The sequence below is a fragment of the Balaenoptera borealis genome (assembly GCF_965194805.1).
Source record: "Balaenoptera borealis genome assembly, chromosome: 7".
Taxonomy (NCBI): domain Eukaryota; kingdom Metazoa; phylum Chordata; class Mammalia; order Artiodactyla; family Balaenopteridae; genus Balaenoptera; species Balaenoptera borealis.
The window spans coordinates 51,275,536-51,299,735 of NC_138864.1; the positions used below are offsets into that span (position 1 = coordinate 51,275,536).

General features: G+C 37.8%; 1 protein-coding gene across 3 annotated transcripts in view; it reads right to left on the reverse strand.

Annotated features, from left to right (window-relative positions):
• Positions 1–8,946, reverse strand: part of SEMA3D (semaphorin 3D) — a 209,716-nt gene extending 200,770 nt beyond the window's left edge. For 2 of the 3 annotated variants that reach the window (XM_082398303.1, XM_082398302.1), the window contains exon 1: positions 8,527–8,946. The gene's annotated coding sequence lies outside the window, so the exon portion shown is untranslated. The remainder of the gene's footprint in view (positions 1–8,526) is intronic. The other variant, XM_082398301.1, reaches the window with a different exon arrangement.
• Between the last annotated feature and the right edge of the window lie 15,254 nt (positions 8,947–24,200).

The following is a 24,200-nucleotide window of genomic DNA, read 5'->3' on the forward strand; positions in this document are numbered from 1 at the left end:
TTGCTTCCAACAGTTTCTCAGACTCACTTTGGTTTTGATGATCTTGATAGGTTTGAGGAGTACTGGTCAAGCATATTGTAGACTGTCCCTCTACTGGAATTTGTCTGATGTTTTTCACATGGTTTTATTGGGGTTATAGGTTTTTGGGAGAGAGATTGAGAGGGAGAGTGTTCTTTTCATCCCTCATATCAAGGGCACATATTATCAACATGCTTTAGGACTACTGAGGTTGACCCTGATCACCTGGCTGAGACAGTCTCTGCTAGGTTTATTCACTGTAAAGAAGTCTCTCCCTCCTTACCATACTGAGTACTCTTTGGAGGAAGTGACCATGCTCAACTCATTTCAGAAGTAAGGAGTTTTATGTTCCCCTTTCTTCAGGGCAGAGTATCTACATAAATTGTTTGAAATTCTACTGGATGGGAGACTTGTCTCTTCTCCTTCGTTTATTAATTTATTCATCATTTATTTATATCAGCATGGTCTCGTGGATATTTATTTTATACCTTGGGTTATAATCAATATACTTTATTTTTTTTGCTCAAATTATTCCAGTTTTGGCCATTGGGAGCTTTTTCAATTGGCTCCTATGTCCCTTTGACATACCTCTGTCATTGTGCGTATGTGGTGTGGTGACTGTATGTGGGTGTTTGGAACACTTGTTTATTTTTTGGCACAAGATGATCCAGGCTCACATACATTTCCTGCCCCAGTCCTAGAATCAGCCATTTCTCTGAGGATCCTGGTTCCTTTCACTGGAGAATCATGTTAGAAAATGAGATCTAGGCACTAGCTGTCACATACAAAATTTATTTTTAAAATAAATTTCATGTTTAATATAAATATATATAAATGTATATATATAAATTATATAAAAATTATATATAATTATATATATTATATTATATATAAAATATATTAATATATATATTATTATATATAAAAAATATATTTATATAAATATATAAAAATATATTTGTGTGTAGTACATTTATGGATAAATTCTTATTAAGCCTTACTCTATGCTTGTCTGTGTTTACTAGTTTTTCAGCAATGATCACGAATTACATCTGTAATGAAAATCATTACTATAAAAATAAAAGCTCTAAAAGAATGTACACCCCATTTCAACAAGAAAATGCACATTATTGGGTAGGCCAAAAAGTGCTTTCGGTTTTTTAAGTAAAAATAAAAGACACATTTTTCATTTTCACCAAGAACTTTATTGAACAACGTATTCACCCTTTTGTTCCACTACCTTCTGCCATTTTTCAGGCAACTTCATAATTCCATCTTCCCAAAACTTTTTATCTTTTTGAGCAAAGAACTGTTTCAGGTCCCTTTTACAGTCTTCCATGGAATTGAAATTTTTTCCATTAAGAAAATTTTGTAAAGACCTAAATAAATGGAAATCTGAAGGTGCAATGTCTGGTGAATATGGCAGATGAATCAGAACTTCCCAGCCAAGCTGTAACGGTTTTTGTCTGGTCATAAAAAAAACATGCGATCTTGCATTCTCCTGATGCAAGATTATGCGTTTTCTCTTGGCTAATTCTGGATGCTTTTCGCCGAGTGCCGCTTTCAGTTGGTCTAATTGGGAGCAGTACTTGTTGGAATTAATCATTTGGTTTTCCGGAAGGAGCTCACAATAGAGGACTCCCTTCCAATCCCACCATATACACAACATTGCCTTCTTTGGATGAAGACCAGCCTTTGGTGTAGTTGGTGGTGGTTCATTTCTCTTGCCCCATGATCTCTTCCATTCCACATTGTTGTACAGTATCTACCTTCCATCACCCGTCACAATTTGTTTTAAAAACGGAATGTTTTCATTACGTTTCAGTAGAGAATCGCATGCAAAAATATGGTCAAGAAGGTTTTTTTCGCTCAACTTATGTGGAACCCAGACATCAAAGAGATTCACATAACCAATCTGGTGCAAATGATTTTCAGTGCTTGATTTGGATGTTTTGAGCATGTCGGCTATCTCCAGCGTGGTATAACGTTGATTGTTCTCAATTATTGTTTCGATTTGATCACTATTAACTTCAACTGGGCTACCCGACCATGGAGCATTGTCCAGCAAGAAATCTCCAGCACGCAACTTCGCAAGCCACTTTTGACACGATCAGTCACAGCACCTTCTCCATACACTGCACAAATCTTTTTGTGTGTTTCAGTTGCATTTTTACCTTTCTTGAAATGGTAAAGAATAATATGCCAAAAATGTTGCTTTTCTTCTTCCGTCTTCAATATTAAAATGGCCTACACAAAATTCGCCAATTTTGATAAGTCTTTTTCTAAATGCAAGCTGATATGACAGCTGTCACATACAATCTAACAAAATTGTTTTGAATGAAGTTAAAGACAACTAAGTGCTACTAGAGCCACCTTATGGAAAAAGAACGAACAAACCTTTTGGCCCACCCAATGGTATCAACTTCTACTGACCTCGTATTTAGTATTACAAGTAAACTGAGAATTCTGAGAGTTCCAAATAGTTATCTTTGAAATGAAGTGTTATGTTTCAAAATTGAAAGTGTTCCTCCAAGTAAAAATGGTATTCATTTTTTACCTTAGAAAACACTTCTTTCTTTCATAGAACAACCATTTCAGATGTAAAAACCAAAGATTTATCTGAAAGCAACAACAGCAAATACCAAAACACAAGAAACGCCTGAATGGCATATGTATGGACTGCTCTTTATGAGAAGGATAAAAAACAAAAAAAGGAGGAGTAAAAGCCTAACACTGATTTTATACATTCTATCAAAAAAAAAAAAAAAGCCAACAGATTATTTAGACATAACTTGAGATTATGACATCATTAGGCATGGCTTCAGCAGTCAATATAACATGTTTTTAAAAAGGCTTCTATGGGACTATGTAAGCAACTTAAGAGGGTACTTTGTGGACATTGTTTTTAAGCAGTTCATACATGCTGATATTAAATGCATAGACTATACTACTTCTCTGTCTCTTCACTAATGTAAATCCAGACAATATCTTTACTGAGCAATTTTATTAGTCTAATTTCTGCTAATATAGTGTGCTTAAAACTCTGTATATTTAACTCAGCTATTAGATACCAGCTATATAGGCTCATTTCAGGACCAAATATAACAATAAATACTTAAAAGCAGTTTAAGATATACAAAAGGCCAAGTAAAATGCATAATTAGTATAGGAAAAATAAATTGGACATTTACCTGATGGTAGATTAATAATGTCACATCTATATATCTATCCAATTTTATTTATTTTCCATGAAAGTAATAATACTGTATTTCTTTTCAGATGCTCAATAATCTAGACTTTTTTGCTTTTTTTATTTGACTTTGTTCTTTGTAGTTATAGTCCCATTTAATAATGCTTGATTCTATTTAATTAGAAAAATACAGCAAATGTTCCCATTTTTCCTGTGATTTTCTAGTAGAACATACTTAAAAACATGAAATGTTTAAGTTATATTGTTAAATGCCCTATAGAAGAAACAAGGGACATAAAGTATGTCATTTCTAATTTCTGAAGCAGAAGACACAATATATTTAAAAGGATAACAGATTCAGAGAGACACAAACTCTTCTGTGAACACTTGGCAACTTAATTCTATTTATTTTATACATTTTTATGGGAGGGTAATATTTGTGGCTTACTGAGTATGGCAAAAGAATGAGCAAACTGTCGAAATTTACCAGCAAAAGGTTAGCAGGCTAGTTAAAGATATCCTGGTTCATGACTATTAGAAATTATTAAATATCATCATTAACATGGAAATAAATGATCAAATATTAATGATGATAGATTAAAAGTCACCAAAATCATTTAAAATCTAAACAGTATATCTTATTACATATTGCAACTTTTTCAAGCACTTAACTATTTGTCTTTAATAATTTATATTTGTAAATGTCTAATAATTTAAGTACACCTCATTATTATTACTTAAATTTCAAAATAATTTCAAGGTGTTACAGTTTCTTCTCAGTGTATTTCTTGTTTGCAGTGAATTTAATTTAGCTTTACGCTTCTTTCTAATTATTATTTAGGTACTTAAAGTTAAGGTGAAATAATGCAGACACAGATGATGCAGATTCTCATTTCTTAATTTAGATCCTTCTAAAAAATACAAGAAATTCAAAAATAAAATGTAACTTTTTATAATATGCCTCTTTTTACTATGTATTCTTATAAACCCTATTTTGCATGATCATTACATTGCTCTATGTTATGCATCATGATAAACCAGTCAGTTTCTCAACATTTTTTTCTATGAAAGGGTAAAACTCATATAAAAGAAAAAACTCTCCTTTCTAAAATCTCAGAGAAAGTAAAGTATAAAACCAAAGGTCTTTAAGCTGATCTTTGAGAGGCAACAAAGAGATTCAAAATCACTCTCTTAACTGCTTGGTAAGTAATTAGACCTCAATATTTGTTAGGCATCTAAATATGTTTAGCACTGTACTAACCTGAAGGTGTCAAAAGTTAGAGAAGACAAGTCCTTCCTTCAAGGTTCTTACGATCTAGTTAGGAATCATAAACAACAACATAAGAAAGCAAATGACTGAAAACTTAGAATATTAGCTTGAAAGGCAGGATGAAGATATAAAAATAGAAAGGAATTTTGGTCAAGATTTCCTAGAGTAAGAAAGTATTTTTTAACTAAGTTTTGAGGTAGCAAGTTATGTGATTAACAAATGTTGCCCATGGTCAGTCACTGTTATTGTTATTACTACTTATTTCACAAACGCGAATGTTTCTTTTTCCTTTAAGGACTATGTTATTGAGTCGAAATATTTACTACTTTACCTAGGTTATCTATATAGCTCCAGGCATATACAGAAAGAATAACTTTTCAAACAGAGCTATGGTTACTCATGTTTATTAAATAAATCATTTATTAATTGATAAGAATGTTCCCCAAAGAACATATGTCATCAAAGCATTACATCTCCCAGACAGAACAGTAAAGTTCAGTCACGTTTTTTTTTCTAAAATAATGAAGCTATAACAAACAATCTGAAGACATACTAATATTCATTAAATCAGCACCAACTGGAATGTTTTCCCCTTGAGACTGAGAAGTTGATATTCCAAATACCTAATAAAAATGGGGATGACTTCACCCAGTACTCTGTCTAAGCAGAAAACAAACACTGGGCCACAGAGACACCTACCAATTCCACAGGACACCTTCAGAGACACTTTCAGGTCTGTGATAAACCTTTTGATAGTTAACAAATACCCATCCAATGGAACGAGAACACAGTATGAGGAATAAGAACTAAGCACCACGAAACATCCTGTCTTAATTTAACTCCAACCCCAAACAATATATTTCCTAGCTTTGGAAAAGAAAAGATGTGAGAGTAATTCAGCTTGGTGACTCAAGTTCAAACCTATATTTGATCTGTTACCCTGTCACTGGAAACAGTACATGTGCTTCCTCTGCCTTTGTAATTGTTTATATTCCTGACCTTCCCTGACACCAAAAATAATTCACACTCCCACCCTTACCAGCCCTTCCCCCCACACACACAAAAGAGATTAAAAATACAGTTTATCTTTGTGCATTTTTCCCATGCAAAATTATAAAGCAAATTCATTAACTAAGATGTAACTATAAAGGCAAATTCTGCAAAAAGGCAAAAGAAAAGATACATAATTATTTCTTTACCTTTTCCCTTAGTTTCTGTTAGTGTTGGTTATAGTTTCCTGATAATTCCAAAACACTTTGCACTGCCAGACATTTTTTCCTTGACCTCCCCTCTCAGAGAGTCAGCAGGAGGGTAACAGGAGTCAAATTATTACTCCTCCCAAGTGAATGGGCCACAGACTCTTACAAAGATGAAATAGTGGTGCCAAAATATGAAGTAACTTTGTAGATATTCAGGTCATGAAGGCAATAAGTAGACTAAGGAAAACTTCATTAATCTCAGGAAATTTTCTCAATGCAGCCATGGAGTTACTATTTGAAAAATGTTCCTTTTGTTTTCATTTTTCCTTTATAAACATTATTAAAGCCACTAATAATTCCTATAGGTACAATAAGACCTTTATAAATATAGATTACTAATATCACGTACATAAGATCCTTGACCTACAGACTTGATGTGACCCATACCCATCTTCAACCCTGGATCCCACTGAAATTCTCGGGGTTCTTACCCTATAAATTATAATATACAGATAATGCATCAACTGACCTTAGAAAGGTCCTCCCTTTAAGTGGGGTCATGGAAAGCTGCCTGAAGTCCTTAAAAGGTGACCTGAATCCAGGTAAAACAGTTCCAGTCTCAGCTCTGCCCCTTACTAGCTTATATTTGAACACATCAGCTAACACCTTTACATCTCATTATTCTCACCTCTAAAATGAGAATAATTGCTTTGTCTACTCCCGTAACCACCTATACCACTTTTAAGAACTATGATTTTTCTTAAAATTGCAAAAGCCAAAATGGGACAACACACATTTCTAACTCTCTGTGTGTCTCTGCTTATTGTTTTCAATCTAAAAAACAAAAAAAAATAATGAAACTTCATATAGTGTTGTTGAGAATATTAATCGTGATAATGTACAAAGTACCTAGGATGCAATAAGTATTTGATAAATGTCCCTTCCCTTCACCAATTTTTCATTTCGTAATGGGCAAATTCCATTTGAAATGTTGGCAGTCCATATCAGTACCATTTTACTGTCTCTCAGCTACCTCTTGACGCTATTCATATCTCTTCCCACATCACCTTCCTGTATTTCCTGGCCTTTTCTCTTTCAAAGGCCAAGGCCTTTTCCCATCTTCCTGACCTGAACCATCACTTTGTAGCCTATCAACGATGTCCCTCTGGCCAGCTTTAGCTACTCGGTTGAGCCTCAGTGACTCTGAGGCGGGACAGAGTTAAAGCAACTCCTGTCTGGGGCTGCTCACATCCAACCCAGACCCTTCCTGCTCATCCTCTTGGCTCTCTGGCCTCAGAACAGGGGGAGAAGCGACGGCAACACTGGAGTGATGACATGTGAGTCTCTCCCTTCCCCACCCTTCACATTTTTCTTTCCACGTGCAGAACCCGGAAGGCTCTGACCGCTCTTGCCCTGGCGGTTGCCATGGTTACACAACAGCAGCACCAGACCCAGGATGGGTCTCATCCTGTCTCCTCTACCTCCCCTCAACCCTTTCCATCCTTTAGTGAGCACGCCCCCCCGCCCGCCCCCGCAGGGGAAGAGAACCTTTTCGGCTAAATCTGAGACTTTCAGTTCCCGCCCCCTCTTCTTCTCTTGCAGACGGCACTGACAAGCTAAGGGAGGATGGGAGGGGCTTTGGTGGGGAAAGAAGAGCTGTCGGTAGAGACATTTGCCTTTCATTACGGCTTCGCTCGGGGCTAAACGGCAAAAAGTTCGCCTATTTAATTCCCATCTCCGTAACTCGGAACTGGGGACCTCAGCAGCCCCGGCTGCTGGCTGCGCAGCTCCCGTCCAGTCCCCTCGAGTCCAGTCTGGTGGCGGGAGCGCGGCGCCTCCTCCTCCTGTCAAGTACCCACCGCGCGCTGGGACGAAAGCAAAGCAACTCAGTCCACGAGGTTGAACTCAAGTCGTGAGGGAAGGAAAATGAGCCGGTGCCGAAAACGGCCCGGGCGCTGCCAGGGCGGCCCATTAACGCGTCAACTCCAGGCGCGTGATGAGGGAGCAGGGGGGGGAAAAGACCGGCCGGGTTAAACCCACCCGGTTAAATTCCCAGCAGGAGTCAAATCCGGCCCTTTTCGGAGCGAGCCAAGCCGAGGCTACCGAGGGATGCCCGGCTCCCACAAGAGTACGTTTTGCAGGAGCCGCCTTTCCCAGTCAGCCAGCTCTGAGGCTGGTGTCAGCTTCCAACTTTGCCCTCAGAGTCGGGGAGGATGCACGCTCCCGTCAGACGGAGCGTCGCGGTTCCCTCACAGGGAAAAAGGCGTTGCCCATCCCTCCCCAAAAGCACCACAACACAAACAGCCGCCACGGTCTCCCCGTCCCCTCCCCCCAGCCCGTCGGGAAAAGCAGCGAGTGAGGGCGCAGACGCCTTTGGTCAAATCCTCGTCAGACTGTCCCCACCGCCGCGTCTGCGAATGAACCTGCAGCCAGAGGAGCCACGGGGCACGTTCAGACGCGCTCGCGGCCGCCGGGGCCCTGGAGGGGGCGAGAGAGAGAGCGAAGTTCCCGGGCGCGTCTCGGGAGGAAAACTTTGCGCGGTGCGGAAAGCTCGGGCTGAGGAAGCGGCGGCGGCGAGCGGAGACTGCGCCCGCCGCCACGCTGTCCCCGCGCCGCGCGCCCGGACCGTCAGCGCCTCGGCGCCCCGTTCCCCGTCTGCGCCCCCTCCCGCAACCGCGCGCCCACTCCCGTCAGCTCCGGAGCGCTCTTTCCGCCCCCAGAACGTTGCCTTATCTCGCGGCCGCTCGGCATCCTCACTTCGGACCCACGACCACCCCCAAATCCAGTCACCCCTACTGGCCACCGCGGTCCTCCCACCGGAGCAGCAGGTGACCCGAAACCAGCCTTACCTGCCGCGAACTCTTCTCTCCCTCTCTCTTGTGCCCGCTGTCTTTTCCGGGAGAGAGGAAGGGGGTGCAGGCGGTGGGCGTGCGAGGCGGCGACCCGGGACACCGGCGCGACCTCCTCTGAGCGGCAGCCCTGGCTGAGCCGCGGAGCCGCCGGCGGCCCTGGCGGAGCGTGGAGGCTGCGGCCGCAGAGGCCAGGCCTGGAGGCAGGGGGCGCTGCTGCCCCCCCTAGCGCCCTGCCGGGAGCGGCGCGGAGCCAGGCACCAGCTGGAGCTGTGGGGAGGCGAGGGTGGCGAGGAAAGGCACGCTCGGAGCGGGAGGGCGGCTTTTAAGTTTGTGGTGTGACCGCAGCAGCTGTCCCGGGAGAGACTCAGTCTTTCTAAAAAGGGGATGCTCAGAACGCCGGGGATTACCTCTCCCCTTCCGATCTCCTCCCCCAGCCCTCGGCCCCCCTTCCCTGTGCGCACGCCAGCCCTCCCCAGCGTGCAAAAGTCCATCCCAGTCGGCGCGCAGGCTGTCAGCGGCGTGGATTAAGTGTAGCTCCGGCCGCGCTGCGGGATGTTTTTCCGGACAGGGCACTCTGTATGTAAAGGAATTTCTGACGTTTGAGCCCGCGCCCGGGTGGCTTTTGGGCGTGTTTATTCTATACCATAACGTCTCCAAGGACTCCCTGCCGAAGAAACAGGACAAACACTGTCTCAAAAACTCTAAGCCTCAAAAAGAGGAGCTGTGTTCCAGTATGTAAAACCCCGCCCGATCCACTGTTACTGGCCTCGAAAGAGCAGGTGTGGAGGATGAGCGACCCAGATCAGCCCTCCACTATGGGGCTGGCACCGAGGAAGGACCAAGCAGGAGGCAGACAAAAAACACACACACACACACACAAAGATGTAAGTCTTTTTTCCTCTCTACCTCATACCAGGCCAGCAGGGTTATGTCACTTACTCCTGTGTTAGATTTCCTTGTAGATTTGTACACACCTTGGTCACGCAATAGAAAACTTGGAAGTGTATGGGGACCAGGGTGGATCCACATTTTGTGGAGCCTGGAACTCACACTATTTGGAGGTGGGATCCTCTTGAAGAAAACTAATACAGAAATAGCTTAATTCTACAGATTTTAGAAAAACATATGACATATGAACTCATGGTCTGGCTGACCACAGGGACATGGAAAGGGCCTCTGCAAGGGATGAGTCCTGAACTGGGGCCTTATTGGCTACATGGTAAATCCTTCTATGATTGGAACTCTAGGTCTGTGGTCACACACCTTGCACCTATTAGTCCCAAACATAAAACTAACTTGGGGTGGAGCCATAGAAAAAAGCAGCCACGGGGTCCTGCATTTGTCAGGTTGACTTAAGAACACAGCTCGTAAGGTCCCAGAGTTCCCTTGGCAAATGACAAGGGGGGTTTTGGTTTGGGGGCAGTGAGCAGACAATGGCAACAATGGAAGAACTGGTCTGGGGGAGGAGACTCTTCATTCAGCCTTCCCTCTGCAGCAGAGAGCTGAGGGCCACCAAAGCTACATGAGTCATTTTAAGTTACAGATGGTTGGTGGCAGAGCCAGCTCAGGAGGGACTCAAGTTTCCTAACTCTGACCAAGTTTCTTTCCTGTGTCTCATACTGCCCCATCACTGTAACCTTGGTTTTGACTGTCAACCAACCAACCCCGTAATTTTCCTCTTTGGTACAGGACAATTTAAAGCCCTACAGACTCTTCCAACCTATAGCCACATTTTTTCTGAATGCTTTATATTCAGTGTTATACCACTCATTTTATAATTAACCACACACTTGATGTGTTTGTTGCATTTTAAAATATTTTTATATTACTTTTATTTGTTTATGCCATTGCCCCCAGTCCAAATTGCAAGCTCATTGTGAGGACAAAATACCTCTTTTGTCTCCCAGAGCATAGCTTAGGGTTTTGCACATGGTGGGTTCATGATAAGTACTTTTAGATTTTTACTCTATTTATTAATTTTCTAATAATTTTGTCAGTTTATTGGCCAGAATATTGTATTTAATTAGAGTTGTGGTTAACTCTGGATTTCCTCTTTTTCCCTCCTGTCTAAAATCCTAGCTTAATATACTCAAGGCAAATGACATCTCCCTTTTGCTACTGTCTCAGCCTTTTCCACAAAGCCCCTGCAGGATTAATCACTCCCTCCTGTTTTTCCAAAGTACTTTGATTTCACTACTAAATAAGTCCCTTTCATGTTATATCATAATAAATTACACGTTTGTCTGCATCCCATACAGGCGTATTGCCTGTTTTGTGTTCTTGTTTCCCCAGCTCCTAAAACAGTGCCTATGAATTAGTATTGAACTGATTTGGTTTGAAGTACCCTGACTTCAAATTTAGACTGGATTTACTAGGGCATCCTGACCATACCATGAGAAGAACATCTGGAAACTGGGTTCTGTGCTTTCTTTCCTTTTAATTACTCTGAGCACGCAGCAGGCAGAGTCAGCCACACAGCTCAGCGGTGATGAATGGCCTCAGCTGTGTCCAGGGCTTTGCAATCCTCACGATCCTTCTCTGAGTGTCTTGCATATGGTGGGTGTTTAACAAATATTTGGGGGTTAAATGAGTTAATGAGAACAGTGGATGTGATGACAATAATTAGTCACTGAATTTATTTCTGAAATTTCTACTAACTCTACAGGATCCCACCAGGCTGGTTTTAGAACCCTTTTTAAGAGTTTGAAATTTACTGTTACCAAAAGCAATTTGGTAATGTGTCCTATAGTGCTGCTTAATACCCTATCTGAATCCTTGAAATAACACCCAGTAGGAAAAGTCTATTTTACTTTAAGTTTTGTTAAAGTGTAATGTGTATTATACAAGTTTAGCTTATCTTCAGGGGTGACTATTCAAGATTCAGTAAACGATCCTTAATTACACTGAAAGAGATGTGTGTATCATCAGTTAGAACTACCTAATTGTTGCTGCTATGCCTGTTCTAGTCTGAGGGGTAAAAAAGAAAGAAAAAAAAAGGAAACACAAAATACTTTCCAGGTGCTTGGAAACATTGTTGAATAAGTAAACTTGTCTTGAGGGTCCAGGTTCTTCCTCTGTGGCATACCACCCCTCACTCATCTTCATTAGGGCTCACAGGTTGAATGTAAGTCATTCTTACTGTACGGTAGTAGATTTATGTTAGATAATATGAAATACACTGTTTCTCAAAGGATTACATTGTTATACTGAGTGAAGCCAAGGAATAAAGTTCTAACTGTAGAATTTCAAGAATCATCAATCTATGTTGGGAGCCATAAAGGAAGGTAGCAGGGATGGGAAAGAGTAGAATAGTTATATTCTAGTCTTTTCCAACTCCACATATAGCTACCTCTGCCCAGAAGACAGGAGAAAGATAATTACTGGGTCCAGAATTTAAATCTAGCAGGATCTCAGAGGATTTGACTACACTTTCAGCAAAAGGTGCTTTTCTGTGCAGTCTTCCATTCACAAAGCATATGGAAATTTGGTGAATTTAAAAGGAAAAAAAAAACAAAAAGACATAAAAGAGATCGCAAAGTTCTGTGCAGAGACAAGAAAATGGAGACGAAACCCAAGCTGTTCAGTGTTCACTTCTATAAAACTAATCATACCTTGGTCAGACATAAAACCTCTCTGCCTTATAATAAATACTACCTTATGAATGTTTTCCCACATATCAGTACCAACAAAAATGTTGTTATACTCATATGAGAAAACTGGGATATATGTTAGTTTATGTCTGATTGAAACAAGTGATGGCATGAGTTGAAAGCAGCTCACCCACCTCCTACTCTTCTATCAGATACTTTCCCCTTATAAACTGCAGATTTTTTCTCCCATCTGATTCATTTGATCATGACAATTCACTCATCACTTGATCACTAGCTAGTTACATATTAAGATCATTATATCATGTTTAGTAGTGGAAAAGAACATGCCTGACTTTTATCTTTAATGCAGTATTAATTATACATGCATAGAACTCTCAGAAGTAAATGGATCCCTGTTTCTCATCATCAAATAAAGACAGAAGATAGTTTATGGTTAGTTAATCGGAATGTGAAATTGTAATGCCTTTGTGTTTTAAACTCTTATAACATCATAAATAATCATAAACTTTCAGAGTTAGGAGAGACCTCAAAGCCCTTCTAGCCCTCATGTTATACATGAGGAAAAGAAGGCCACGAAGGTGGAGTGATCACCTAGCTCCTTCTGACTCCTGCCTCAATGCCCTCTGCAAAATACCACCCTGCTATAGAGCCTTTTTTTGAAAAAAAAAAAAAATCACCTATTTTTCAAAACCTTTCCAAGCCAGAATCTTAAGGTTATATTTACTTAGCTGGGTTGGGGTGTGGTGAATAATTAAATTCAACAGGAATGCACTTCAAAATAAAAATAAAAACATAGCCCAACCCCTTTGGCCCAAGTCCTGAGACCTCAGAAGAGAACACCTCCTTGACTATGAACATTCACTAGAGGCTGGAAAGGCTTTCTGTGTCTGATACAGGACTCCACAGAGTTATTGCAGAATGGGGGAGTTTAAAATCAAATAGATGACTCTTTGTTTTTTATTTTTAACAATGTTCTTATAGCAACAAACCATCCCCAAGGAAAGATTTTAAGGAAAAATAAACAACTTTTCTATACATCATATAAGAGAAAAAATCTTTAAATTTGCTTTTCTTAATACCTCGCACCACCAGGCCACCCTTAGAACATGCTTTAGACACAGTGTATTCTTCTAAGAAAATGGGAGAGGGGGAGGGATTCCTATGGTCCCTAACTGAGGCAAGCCTTATTTATTTAAGGGTGATGAAACCAAGAAAAATATGCCCTCTTGTGGCTTATTTGTTCTAGTTCACAACTAATCAACAGTGCTCCATTATTTCCTGAAACTCAAACATACCTATATTCCAAGTGGAATTAAACTATTCCTTTGTGCAGTAACTAGAGACAACAGGTCTGTGCAGACAGCAGGAAGGCATTCCAAGACTTCTGCTTTGTTCAAGGTCATAAGCAACAGCTTAGCCACAACGAAATCAGTATCCCTAAAAACGGGGGAAGATTTTCCAAAATAACCCACAGGTTCTTACAGATATTATAAAAATACCTTCCAAATAAATGCATTAGATAGAATTTCTTTCCTAAATAATGAGGTTTATGTTGGACAAACTTAAACCATCAGTTTCCACAAATAGGAGAAAATTCATGATTTCCTTTCCTACTGTATTTATGCCTCTAAGATATCTTTAGCTGTAGGATGATGCTTATTTTTCCATTAAAAAAGTAAAATGTATAATAAAGCAGTTAAGAGAATCCTGATTTTCATTCTCTGCATATTTTTTCTCTGCTTTTGTTTCTTCAGAAATAAAAATATAACAAATGTGTTACATCCTATGATTTACAGATATAATTAATTTCACTACAAAAAAAAAATGCCCACCACATTGTCCTAAAACAACAGAGTGGAGATGGGCTTAGTGGGAAATGACCTCTGCTGATCAAGACAGTGACTTTCATGTAACTGTCATTTAAATAACTTAGTAACTAAGTGAATGTCAAAGGTTTAAAACAGGCCAGAATGCTAAATCCTTAGTCCAACCTTATAATAATAATATTAATAATTATGATTAACACTGTTATTATTTTATATACAAAAAATGACTTAAATCACACATTTTCCATTTGACTGGATCTGCTTGTGTATTAAGTGGGCCGGTGGGCCGTTTCCTAATCTGCACCCTTACTTTAGCAAGTTGCTGCTGAAATAGACTGAACTGTATCTCACTTACCAGAAGGAATAAATACAGCTTTCCACAATGCCCAGTTTAACATGGAGCTATTGTTTTTCTAAATTACAAGCTTAAAACAGAATCCTGTAGCTTTAAGTTTATCTAGTTCAATGATCATTCTGACCCTTGAAGCACAGATATACTTTACTGGAACTGTCAGTTGCAAGGACCATTCATAAAATAGTTGAAGGTTTTAAATTTTGTCTATTTAGTGAATAATAATGAACCACTATAATTTTATTAACAAATCGCATTCTCTTATACTTGACATTTCAGTAAAATTATCTTTCCCTATGTCAAGCAAAGTTTTACTTTCCAAAGTTTATTCATGTGTTTGCCAAGAGTCTATCAATACATTAAAAGTCTATGATAATATGTGTATTTTAAAAATTATCTCTAGTTTTACTATATTTAAAATTTCCAGTTCTAAGAATGGAGCTAATTTTAAAAGACAAAAACATGACCATTTAAAAATGTATCAAGAAATTAGTATTTCACTAGTTAAGAATAAAAGGCAAGTGGTCCACAATAATGAAAGTCATTATTGTAAGTATGATATGATTGATAGCATATCTAGCATTAAAAATGGTGACCTGCAAATATTAGCTATTAAAACATTGTAAACTTATGATATTAAAATAGTGAGGTATTAGTTAGAGAACAGATAAACAAATAAATAAAACAAATTAGAAGTCCAGAAAATACACTTAGTTATATAATTATGTATATAATGAGAATTTTGTTGTCTGGCTCCAAACTTGAGTGGACAATAAATGCCTTCTTTTCTAAAAATTACTTTTGTTTTGTGGCACTTGAAATACAAAACAAATAGCATACACACGTAGACACAATAAAATGGAACTCACATTGAAGAATATGCCACCCAACCTAAGAATTAGAAAATTACAGCTATCTTTGAAGTTTTCTTTGTGTTCCTCCCTGATTCCATCCCCTTGCCTACCATGAAGAAATGAACAATATTCTAAATTTAGAGCTTATTTTCTGTCTTTTTGCTGCACTTATGTATGTAGCTCTAAACAACATATAATATGATGTATTGTTCTTACTAACTTTATATAAATAGTAACAGCTTCCTAAAAATAGTAATTTTCTGTGACTTTCTTTACTTAGCAGTATCTAAGATTCATCTTCCCTATTATGTATGCTGTTGCTTTGTTCATTTTCGTTGCTTTGAATTATATTGTGTGAATACATCATGAGTTATCCATTCTCATATTGATAGCCAGTTGAGTTTTTTCTAGTATTTTACTACTACAAACAATGTTTCATGAACATGCTTGAATATGTCACTTTATTTTTCTGTTTCTCAGGCCCTTTATGAGCCAGTTATGAACACAGAAACCAATCCAAGCATTTAATTGTCAAGCCAAAGGCATTTAAGATAGGGAACTGGAATATAGGGAAATGGATGAAAAATGTTGGAAGGAGCAACAAAAGAGAGAAGGAGAGGGTCTGGGAGAATAAAAGGAAAAGAAGAATGATAATCAGAGATTAGATACTAATGCTCCAAAGTTGCAATCTCTTTTGGGCGTGATCTTCTGGTACATATTAGATTTGCTAAGATGTGCTGCCTTGACCAGGACCCGGCTGCTGAAAGGTGTTATCTCTGCAAAGGTGGAGTTAGAAACACTTTGATCCTGTTATTTTTCACCTGCAACTACCAGAAACTACCAGGACCTGCTTCCTTTTGAGATGCAGAAACATAAAGCATTTCTGTTTCTCGGCTATTGATCTTCTGCAAATTTTTGTCTTGACTAAATCTAACCAAGGGCCAGATGGCAAAGTAGTATAAAATGGTCTAACGACTTGAGCAGACTTTTCATAAAAGAGGACCAATAACTTCTGTAGCTATGAGGGAAATGCAAATTAAAACCACAATGTGATTCCACTGCGTACCTACCAGAATGACCAAAATGAAAGGACAAAATGCCAATAGTTGCTAAGGATGGAAGGAACAGAACTCTCATACACTGTGGGTGGAAGTGTAAATTTTTACAACCACATTGGAAAACTCTTTAGCATTATCTACCAAACACTAAATGTATGCATACTCTATGACCAGCAATCCTATGCATAGACTGAGCCCAAGAAAAATGTATAAATATGTTAATCAAAGTAAATGTACAATAATGTTCATGGCAAAACTATTTGAATTAATGTCTTACATTGGAAAGCATGCAAACTATCCTCAACAATAGGATGGATAATATACTGTGGACAATTCACACAAAGGAAGGCTATACAGCAATAAAAATAAACTACAACTATAGCAGCAATGTACATTAACTTCAGAAAATCAATAATTAGTGAACGAAGACAGACACACATAGTATGATTCATAGTTAATCTTTTTTTCATGGAGTTAAACAAGTTGATTTTAAGATTCATATAGAAAATAATCATGCAAGATGAGGAGAATTGACTATTTATGATCTTTACTCTTGCAAACCAATAACAAACAACATCATTTTATCGGTTCAGGTTTACTTCTCTGTCTTTCCATAATGTTTTACAGTTTTTCTCATAATGTTTTTGTACATTTCTTTCTTTTTCTTTTTTTTTTTTTTTGTTTTTGGCCTCACGCGCGGCTTGCAGGATCTTATTTCTCCAACCAGGGATTGAACCCGGGGCAGTGAAAGTGCCAAGTCCTAACCAATGGGCTGCCAGGGAACTGCCAAGTACATTCCTTAATGTTACTCTTAAATATTTTATATTATTGCTGATATTGTAAATTAGGTTTCCCTTTCATTATATCTTTTAACTGGGTATTGTTAATATATGTAGAAACTTTTGCTCTCTATGTGTTAATTTTATATTTTGCTAATTTTCTGAATTTTTTATTGTTTCCTTAATTTTCTTCATGGGTTATCTCAGATTATTCATGAATACTATCATATAATTCTTAATATCTGATCTATGAAGGTTTGGTGGATATCTGTAATGACATTTTTCTTCTATAGAAATTTAACCTTTCTATCTCTACTGGGTTAAATATAGGTAAATTGTATTTTCCTAGAATGTTATCTATTTCATTTAAGTTTACAAATTTATCTGCATAGAGTTAGGCAAATAGTCACTTAGTTTTTAATTTTTTTTTGTTTCAATGATTTTTACCAGTTATAATTTATTGTTGTGTTTATGCTTTCTTTCTTTTATGTTTTGATTAAGTGGGCTAGTAATTATCTTCATTTTTGTCAAAAAACAACTTTTTTCCTTTATTAATTGGTTGTACTGTTTTCTATTTTTAAATTCATTAATTTTTGCCATGCATTAATTATTTGCTTCCTGTTGTTTTTTTAGGGTTTCCTTTTTTTTAACTTTTGCTTTGAGAATTTAATTAAATTATTTTCATTCTTTGATTTTTATTAATATAAATACATAAAGCTATACATTTTCATTTGATTATCACTTTAATTAGAGCCAAGAGTGTCTGATATGCAGTGTTGAATTATTATTTTTCAGAAATTCTTCAATTTAATTTCCTATTTCCTCTTTCTCCAATGAATTAATAGAGTTTTTTTTTTTAATTCTAGGATAAAGAGATATTGTTATTGTTGTTCTTGCTTAGTTTTTTTTAAAATTAATTAATTAATTTATTTATTTATTTTTGGCTGTGTTGGGTCTTCGTTTCTGTGCGAGGGCTTTCTCTAGTTGCGGCGAGCGGGGGCCCCTCTTCATCGCGGTGAGCGGGCCTCTCACTGTCGCGGCCTCTCTTGTTGCGGAGCACAGGCTCCAGACGCGCAGGCTCAGTAGTTGTGGCTCACGGGCCCAGCTGCTCCGCGGCATGTGGGATCTTCCCAGACCAGGGCTCGAACCCGTGTCCCCTGCATTGGCAGGTGGATTCTCAACCACTGCGCCACCAGGGAAACCCCTTGCTTAGTTTTAAATTGTGTTATTTTCTAAAACTATCATATCCATGTAAGATAACGTTGTTTATAATATTTATACTTTACAGAAATTTGGGGCATTTGAGGGACCAAATATATGGTCAGTTTTCGTGACTGTTTTTTGTGCACTTGAGTTGAAGGCACTTTCTCTGTTATTCTATATATTTTCATATGGTCTATCCTCTACATGATGTTGCTTAATTCTTCTTTAGCCTTAATTTTTTTTTCATCCAGTTGATTTCTGTTGCACTGAGGGTGGTAATCGCTTACTTTTAGTGGTTTTCTGTCTATTTCTTCTGCCTCACCTGTAGTTTCTACTTTATAAAGTTAGTTACTCTGATATTTGGTCCACAGATAACCATAACATCTCCATCGTGTATTGTGGTCTTTAGAATTATAAACTGTCTCCTTTAATGCTTTTTTACCTATTCTACCTTGTTTACCAGGATTACAACCCATGCTTTCTTATTATTTATATTTCCTGATACATCTTAGTGCATCCTTTCACTTTTAGCTTTCTGAATAACATCATTTTAGGTTTATTTCCTTAATTCAGCATATAGTTGACTTTTACTTTGTAAGTCAGTTTGAAAATGTTTATCTTTTAATAGGTGGATTAAGTTCATTATATTTAATATGATTAATTTATTTTGACAAAACTCTACTTTGTGTGTCATGTGCTATATATATATATATAATGTTACATATTTGTAGTTTTTTTCTTTATATTGTCTAGCTTTGTTTTGCCCTTCATTTTTTTTTTCTTTTTGATATTTTTATTTTAAATGAGAGTAATTTTCATCAGCTGAAATGTTTTTGATTCTCATTTTCTGCTTTTTTTTCACTAAGTTATATATGGATGTTTTTTGCTAATGTCTGTTCCTTCTGAAAGAACAAATTTTCCTAGACCAACAAAAAACAGGTAATTCTCTATGAGGAGTTTGGGTGTGGATTCTTAAGTTTCTTAGTTTCTAAATTCTTTTGGTACAATTAAAGGCAGTTTTATTCATAGATGGCTCCTTTCAATTCAGGGGAAGAGAAGGGTTGGTAAGTCTTCTGATTTTTAATTCTCTTTCCATAGAATGCTTAGTTTCCACCACTTGTTTGTTCTTTCCCACCAGCACCAATGCCCCAAGGAATGCCTCCCTTTCTCCCAGAAGCTATGCCTTGCCTTTCTAAAATTGCTACTTTTGATCCTGCATTTTTAAGTCCTTTCTTTATAATTCCCCAGCAGTCCATGCTGTGACCTCTTCTCAGTATCTAAGTGTAGAACTCTCTCTCTCAGGGCTCCTGTTATGTCCATGCTGTGACCTCTTCTCAGTATCTAAGTGTAGAACTCTCTCTCTTAAGGGTCCTTTTACGTTTTCTGCCATTGCTTGGCCCCCACCACTTTCTCCTTGTTTCTGTTCAGTCTCCTCCTCACTCTTGGCTTCCAGATCTGGCCCTACTCATTTTTGGATGTTTGTTTCCTTACTTCTATGTAAATTAAGGATTGTGGTATTTTCTGTCTCCTAGTTAACATCTAGGAATGCGTTTAGGGTGGTTTCATGTGCGTTCCGTCTTGTTCTATATGGGTTTTTTAGAGACTGTGAGGAAAGATTCCAGTGTAGGTGGTTGTCATTATTCTACAGAAACCCAGAAGGTTTTCCTTTTTTTCATAAAAACAATTATATTATGGTTTTATACCAATTGAAATTATATAGTATAGATAGCAAGAATTAGGAGAGACCTTTGGAATGATATCCTGGCATGAGATCCTGGCAGAGAATGAAGTCTAGTACCCACGGTAAGAAGTTACTGTTAATAAGAGCAAGGGGAGTTTGTGGTGAAATGAGACAGGGAAGAGTTATGTATACTGAGAAGCAGGTTAATGGGCAGAAGATTTGTTGTGAGCTTGTGGAAATTCTCTTCTTATTTTCATTGAAGTTTAGTTGATTTACAATATTGTGTTAGTTTCTGATGTACAACAGAGCAATTCAGTTATATACATATATAAAGTTATATATATACATATATAAAGAATATATATATTCTTTTTCAGATTCTTTTCTATTATAGGTTATTACAAGGTATTGAATATGGTTACCTGTGCTATACAGTAGGACCTTGTTGTTTCTCTATTTTATATATGGTAGTGTATATCTGTTTTATTAATTAATTTATTAATTTATTGGCTGCATTGGGTCTTCATTGCTGTGCACGGGCTTTCTCTAGTTGCAACAAGCGGGGGCTACTCTTCGTTTCGGTGCGCGGGCTTCTCATTGCGTTGGCTTCTCTTGTTGTGGAGCACGGGCTCTCGGCGTGAGGGCTTCAGTAGTTGTGGCTCGCCAGCTCAGTAGTTGTGGCGCACGGGCTTAGTTTCTCCACAGCATGTGGGCTCTTCCCAGACCAGGGCTCGAACCCGTGTCCCCTGCAATTGCAGGTGGATTCCTAACCACTGCACCATCAGGGAAGCCCTGGTAGTGTATATTAATCCCAAATTCCTAATTTATCCCTCCCTCCTTTCCCCTTTGGTAACCATAAATTTGTTTTCCATGTCTGTACGTCTGTTTCTGTTTTGTAAATAAGTTTATTTGTACAATTTTTTTTAGATTTCACATATAAGCTATATCATATGATATTTGTCTTTCACTTACTTCACTTAGTGTGATAATCTCTAGGTCTATCTATGTTGCTGGAAGGAAGTTTTCTTATTGCCTGCCTCTCTTCTTAGTAATGTAGGACTAAGACCAGTAACTGAAGTGAAGATTAGAGTGGGTATAATGAGGAGAGAGTGGAAGTATGCAATAGATACCCAGAAGAGTGGGAGTGTGCTAGTAAGAAAAACAGCATGGTGTATGTTTTAGCCTAATTTATTTTGGAAATATGAGTATGTTCATATAACATTTGTTTTCATGGGCTGATTAAATGAACCAAAACTGTAGTTTTGCCTAACACTTTGAAGACAGAAAGGGTTGTTTCAAAAAAGACTAAAAGAGTTCTAGAGGACTTCCCCGGTGGCGCAGTGGTTAAGACTCTGTGCTCCCAGTGCAGGGGGCCTGGGTTCGATCCCTGGTCAGGGAACTAGATCCCACACGCATGCCGCAATTAAGGAGCCCACAAGCCGCAACTAAGACCCAGTGCAACTAAATAAATAAAACAAATTAAAAAAAAAAAAAAGACTAAAAAAGTTCTATTGGACTTCAGAGAAAAGATACAGCCTAAAATTATGCAGAAGAGATTACAAATTAAGCGTATGGATAGACTGTAGTTAAGATAGCTTTTCAGAAATGTCCTTCCAGGTGGAGCAGAACATAAGCCCATGGAAAGTGTGGGGGTGTAAGTGGGAGAGGCTGCAAAGTGAGGCTGTTTCATGAGGAAACCATGTGAACAAAGTCCTGCTGTGGGAATGTGGGCAGTGTGTTAAGGAGAATATGAAAATGTCCAACTTTCCTGAAATAAGTATCTATAAAACTGGAAAGTAAGACACGAGAATGAAAAAGTAGATATGCAAGATATCAAAGCAGGTTTTGGATGCCCGACTAAGAAAGTTAGGACTTCACAAATTGAACAGGCAAGGTACTGGAAAAAACCAAAACAAATCAAACAAACAAATAAAAATCTTTGAACACAGTAGTGATATCAGTGCTCCTTACATTGAGAAACCTAGTCTGCCAATAGCATGTGTTAGAAGTGGGGAAAATTAGAAGCCAAAAGTCCTTCTGAAAGAAAATTACAATATTCCAGGATAATAAGGATCTGAACTCAAGGAATGACCCATAGAATCAAGGGAAGAAGGTTCAGGTGTGAGAAATAGTTGAAAATTATATGCCTTATGTAATCTAGATTAAACAGAAAAAGTAGCTTTAAAAATATAACTAATTCATAATACAGAACACTTCTTAAAACCTTTGAGCTCTTGAAAAATAAATTTATATTTTGGCATTGGCGGGGAAGAAGCTTGGTAAAATAGAAGAGACTATTACTTAATTGACCTTTCCTGTGTTAGTCATCTGAGGGCAGTGACTTTTCCAACTTGCTAAAGGCATTTGAAACTATTACTCCAAAGCACTTGAATGAATAGCCCTTTCAAGTGACAGCTATAGATCTAATATGGTATAAAACAGACTGTCAGCCACTTCAAAATAGCCTTCTAAAGTCATTTATTGATTTTAGTCATTTTTAGATTTAGAAGTTAATTTTTCGTAGAAGTAGCCCCCAGACCTAAGCCAGTGCAATGTAACCTAAACCTATTGTGTAGTATATAACATTTCTATGGAGAAGACATATTTAGTTCTCTCACTATGGTATAAGGAGAGGGCTCCTAGCAGTGATGGGTTCCGGTCCTTTCTCCCTTCCATATGGTTGATTGTTAATATGATCTGGAAGAAGAGGCTTTGTGCACAGGGGTGAGGCTAAGAGGAGGCTGTGTCCTGAATAGAGGCTTTTGGAAGTAAGGAGATCATTGGAACCAGGTTCAGCCCCCCAGTCTCACCCAGTATTTTCTTCCTTTAACCATTTTTTTCACATTCTTTATATGTTTAGAAAGTGGTTAAAGTGACGTGACATAATTACTGGTCATAAGCAGAAAGATAATGGCATGTTTTTATCATTCTCCTTCACCCAAATTCCATAAAAGAGGAGAGGTTCTATAACTTCCTTGACATTTATTTATGCAAGATGTTCCAACAAGGTAGAATAGCAGCTCTCATGTTGAAAAGGATGCTGCAATGAATGTTTTAATGCAGTACTTTTCAGATAACATGTACTTAATAACATCCAATGATTGCTTGCAGAGAAAATAGTTTGCTGAAACCAGCTGTAGAAGAAATCCAAATGGTATTCTTTCAGAATGCAAATGTTTCTTGTGTTACCTGCTGTGAAGACTCTACTAAACATTCTGTTCCAAGAAAGGTCTTGAACAAAGTGTATATTCAGTGAAAGTAGAGATCCAGGTGGAAATTCAGAAATGTTATTTTTATTTTGCCTACCAATTACGTTGATTTTTTTGCCCAAATGTAGATCCAAGGATTAAGGATTTTTTTTCAGGTGACTTTGTGAAGCAGCAGGCACGTGCATTTATAAATAAAAACACAAGTTAGGGCAATCATGTTAATTTTGTGAAAACATTCAGTAAGTATTTTCTTTGAGCATTAAAAAATTATTTAAGTTGTGGATTGCCTCAATGAAATTCATCTTTACCAGTCTTCGAGTTCTGGAACTAACGTGGAGATAGGTCTTTATCTCGGTCATTCACTACAGGAAGGAAAATAATAAGTTAGTCATAGCATCACATCTGAGTTAGATGAAAATATCTTTGCATCTTTCACCGACCTCAGAATAGAATGAGCATTTTGTCTTTCAAAATTGCAGTTTCATTTATTTAAGTAATATGCTAAATGAATACTAATTTACTCAGATTCAATTTTCAAACTTGCACACACTAATTTATAAAAGAAAGTTTGGTAACTATTAATTACAAAACATCATAAACATTTAATTCACATAATTACATTTACCAAGTAACTACAGCAACTGTAAAACATCACTTAATTTAAAAAATTTAACGTATAGATGTGTCAAAACAAGCTGAGACCCTCCTTGCTTTAATCATTGTATTACGATCATCATAGCAACCAAACGAGTATCATATTTGAGCATCCATATGATATTGCAAACTTATGATAGAATATTGGCACAAAGAAGTTATAGACCATGCTAAAAAAGTAGTACATTATAATGCCAAACTTTAAAAAAAAATTAAACATGTTTTGGGGGTAAATAATTAATTTTTAAATGTTTCAGTTTTTCTTGTTTTCTAGTTCATTCTATGATGGTGAGATTTGGATTTGCCTTAGGTTAGGCCTAATTTTGGTTTTGCTACTTGCTAATTTGGCATTTTCCAAAATATAAATTCAGCATATCCTCTGTACAGGATCAAAAACATTGGAAATCTGAGCCTGGAGAAACAACAGTGGTGACTTTGAGAAGG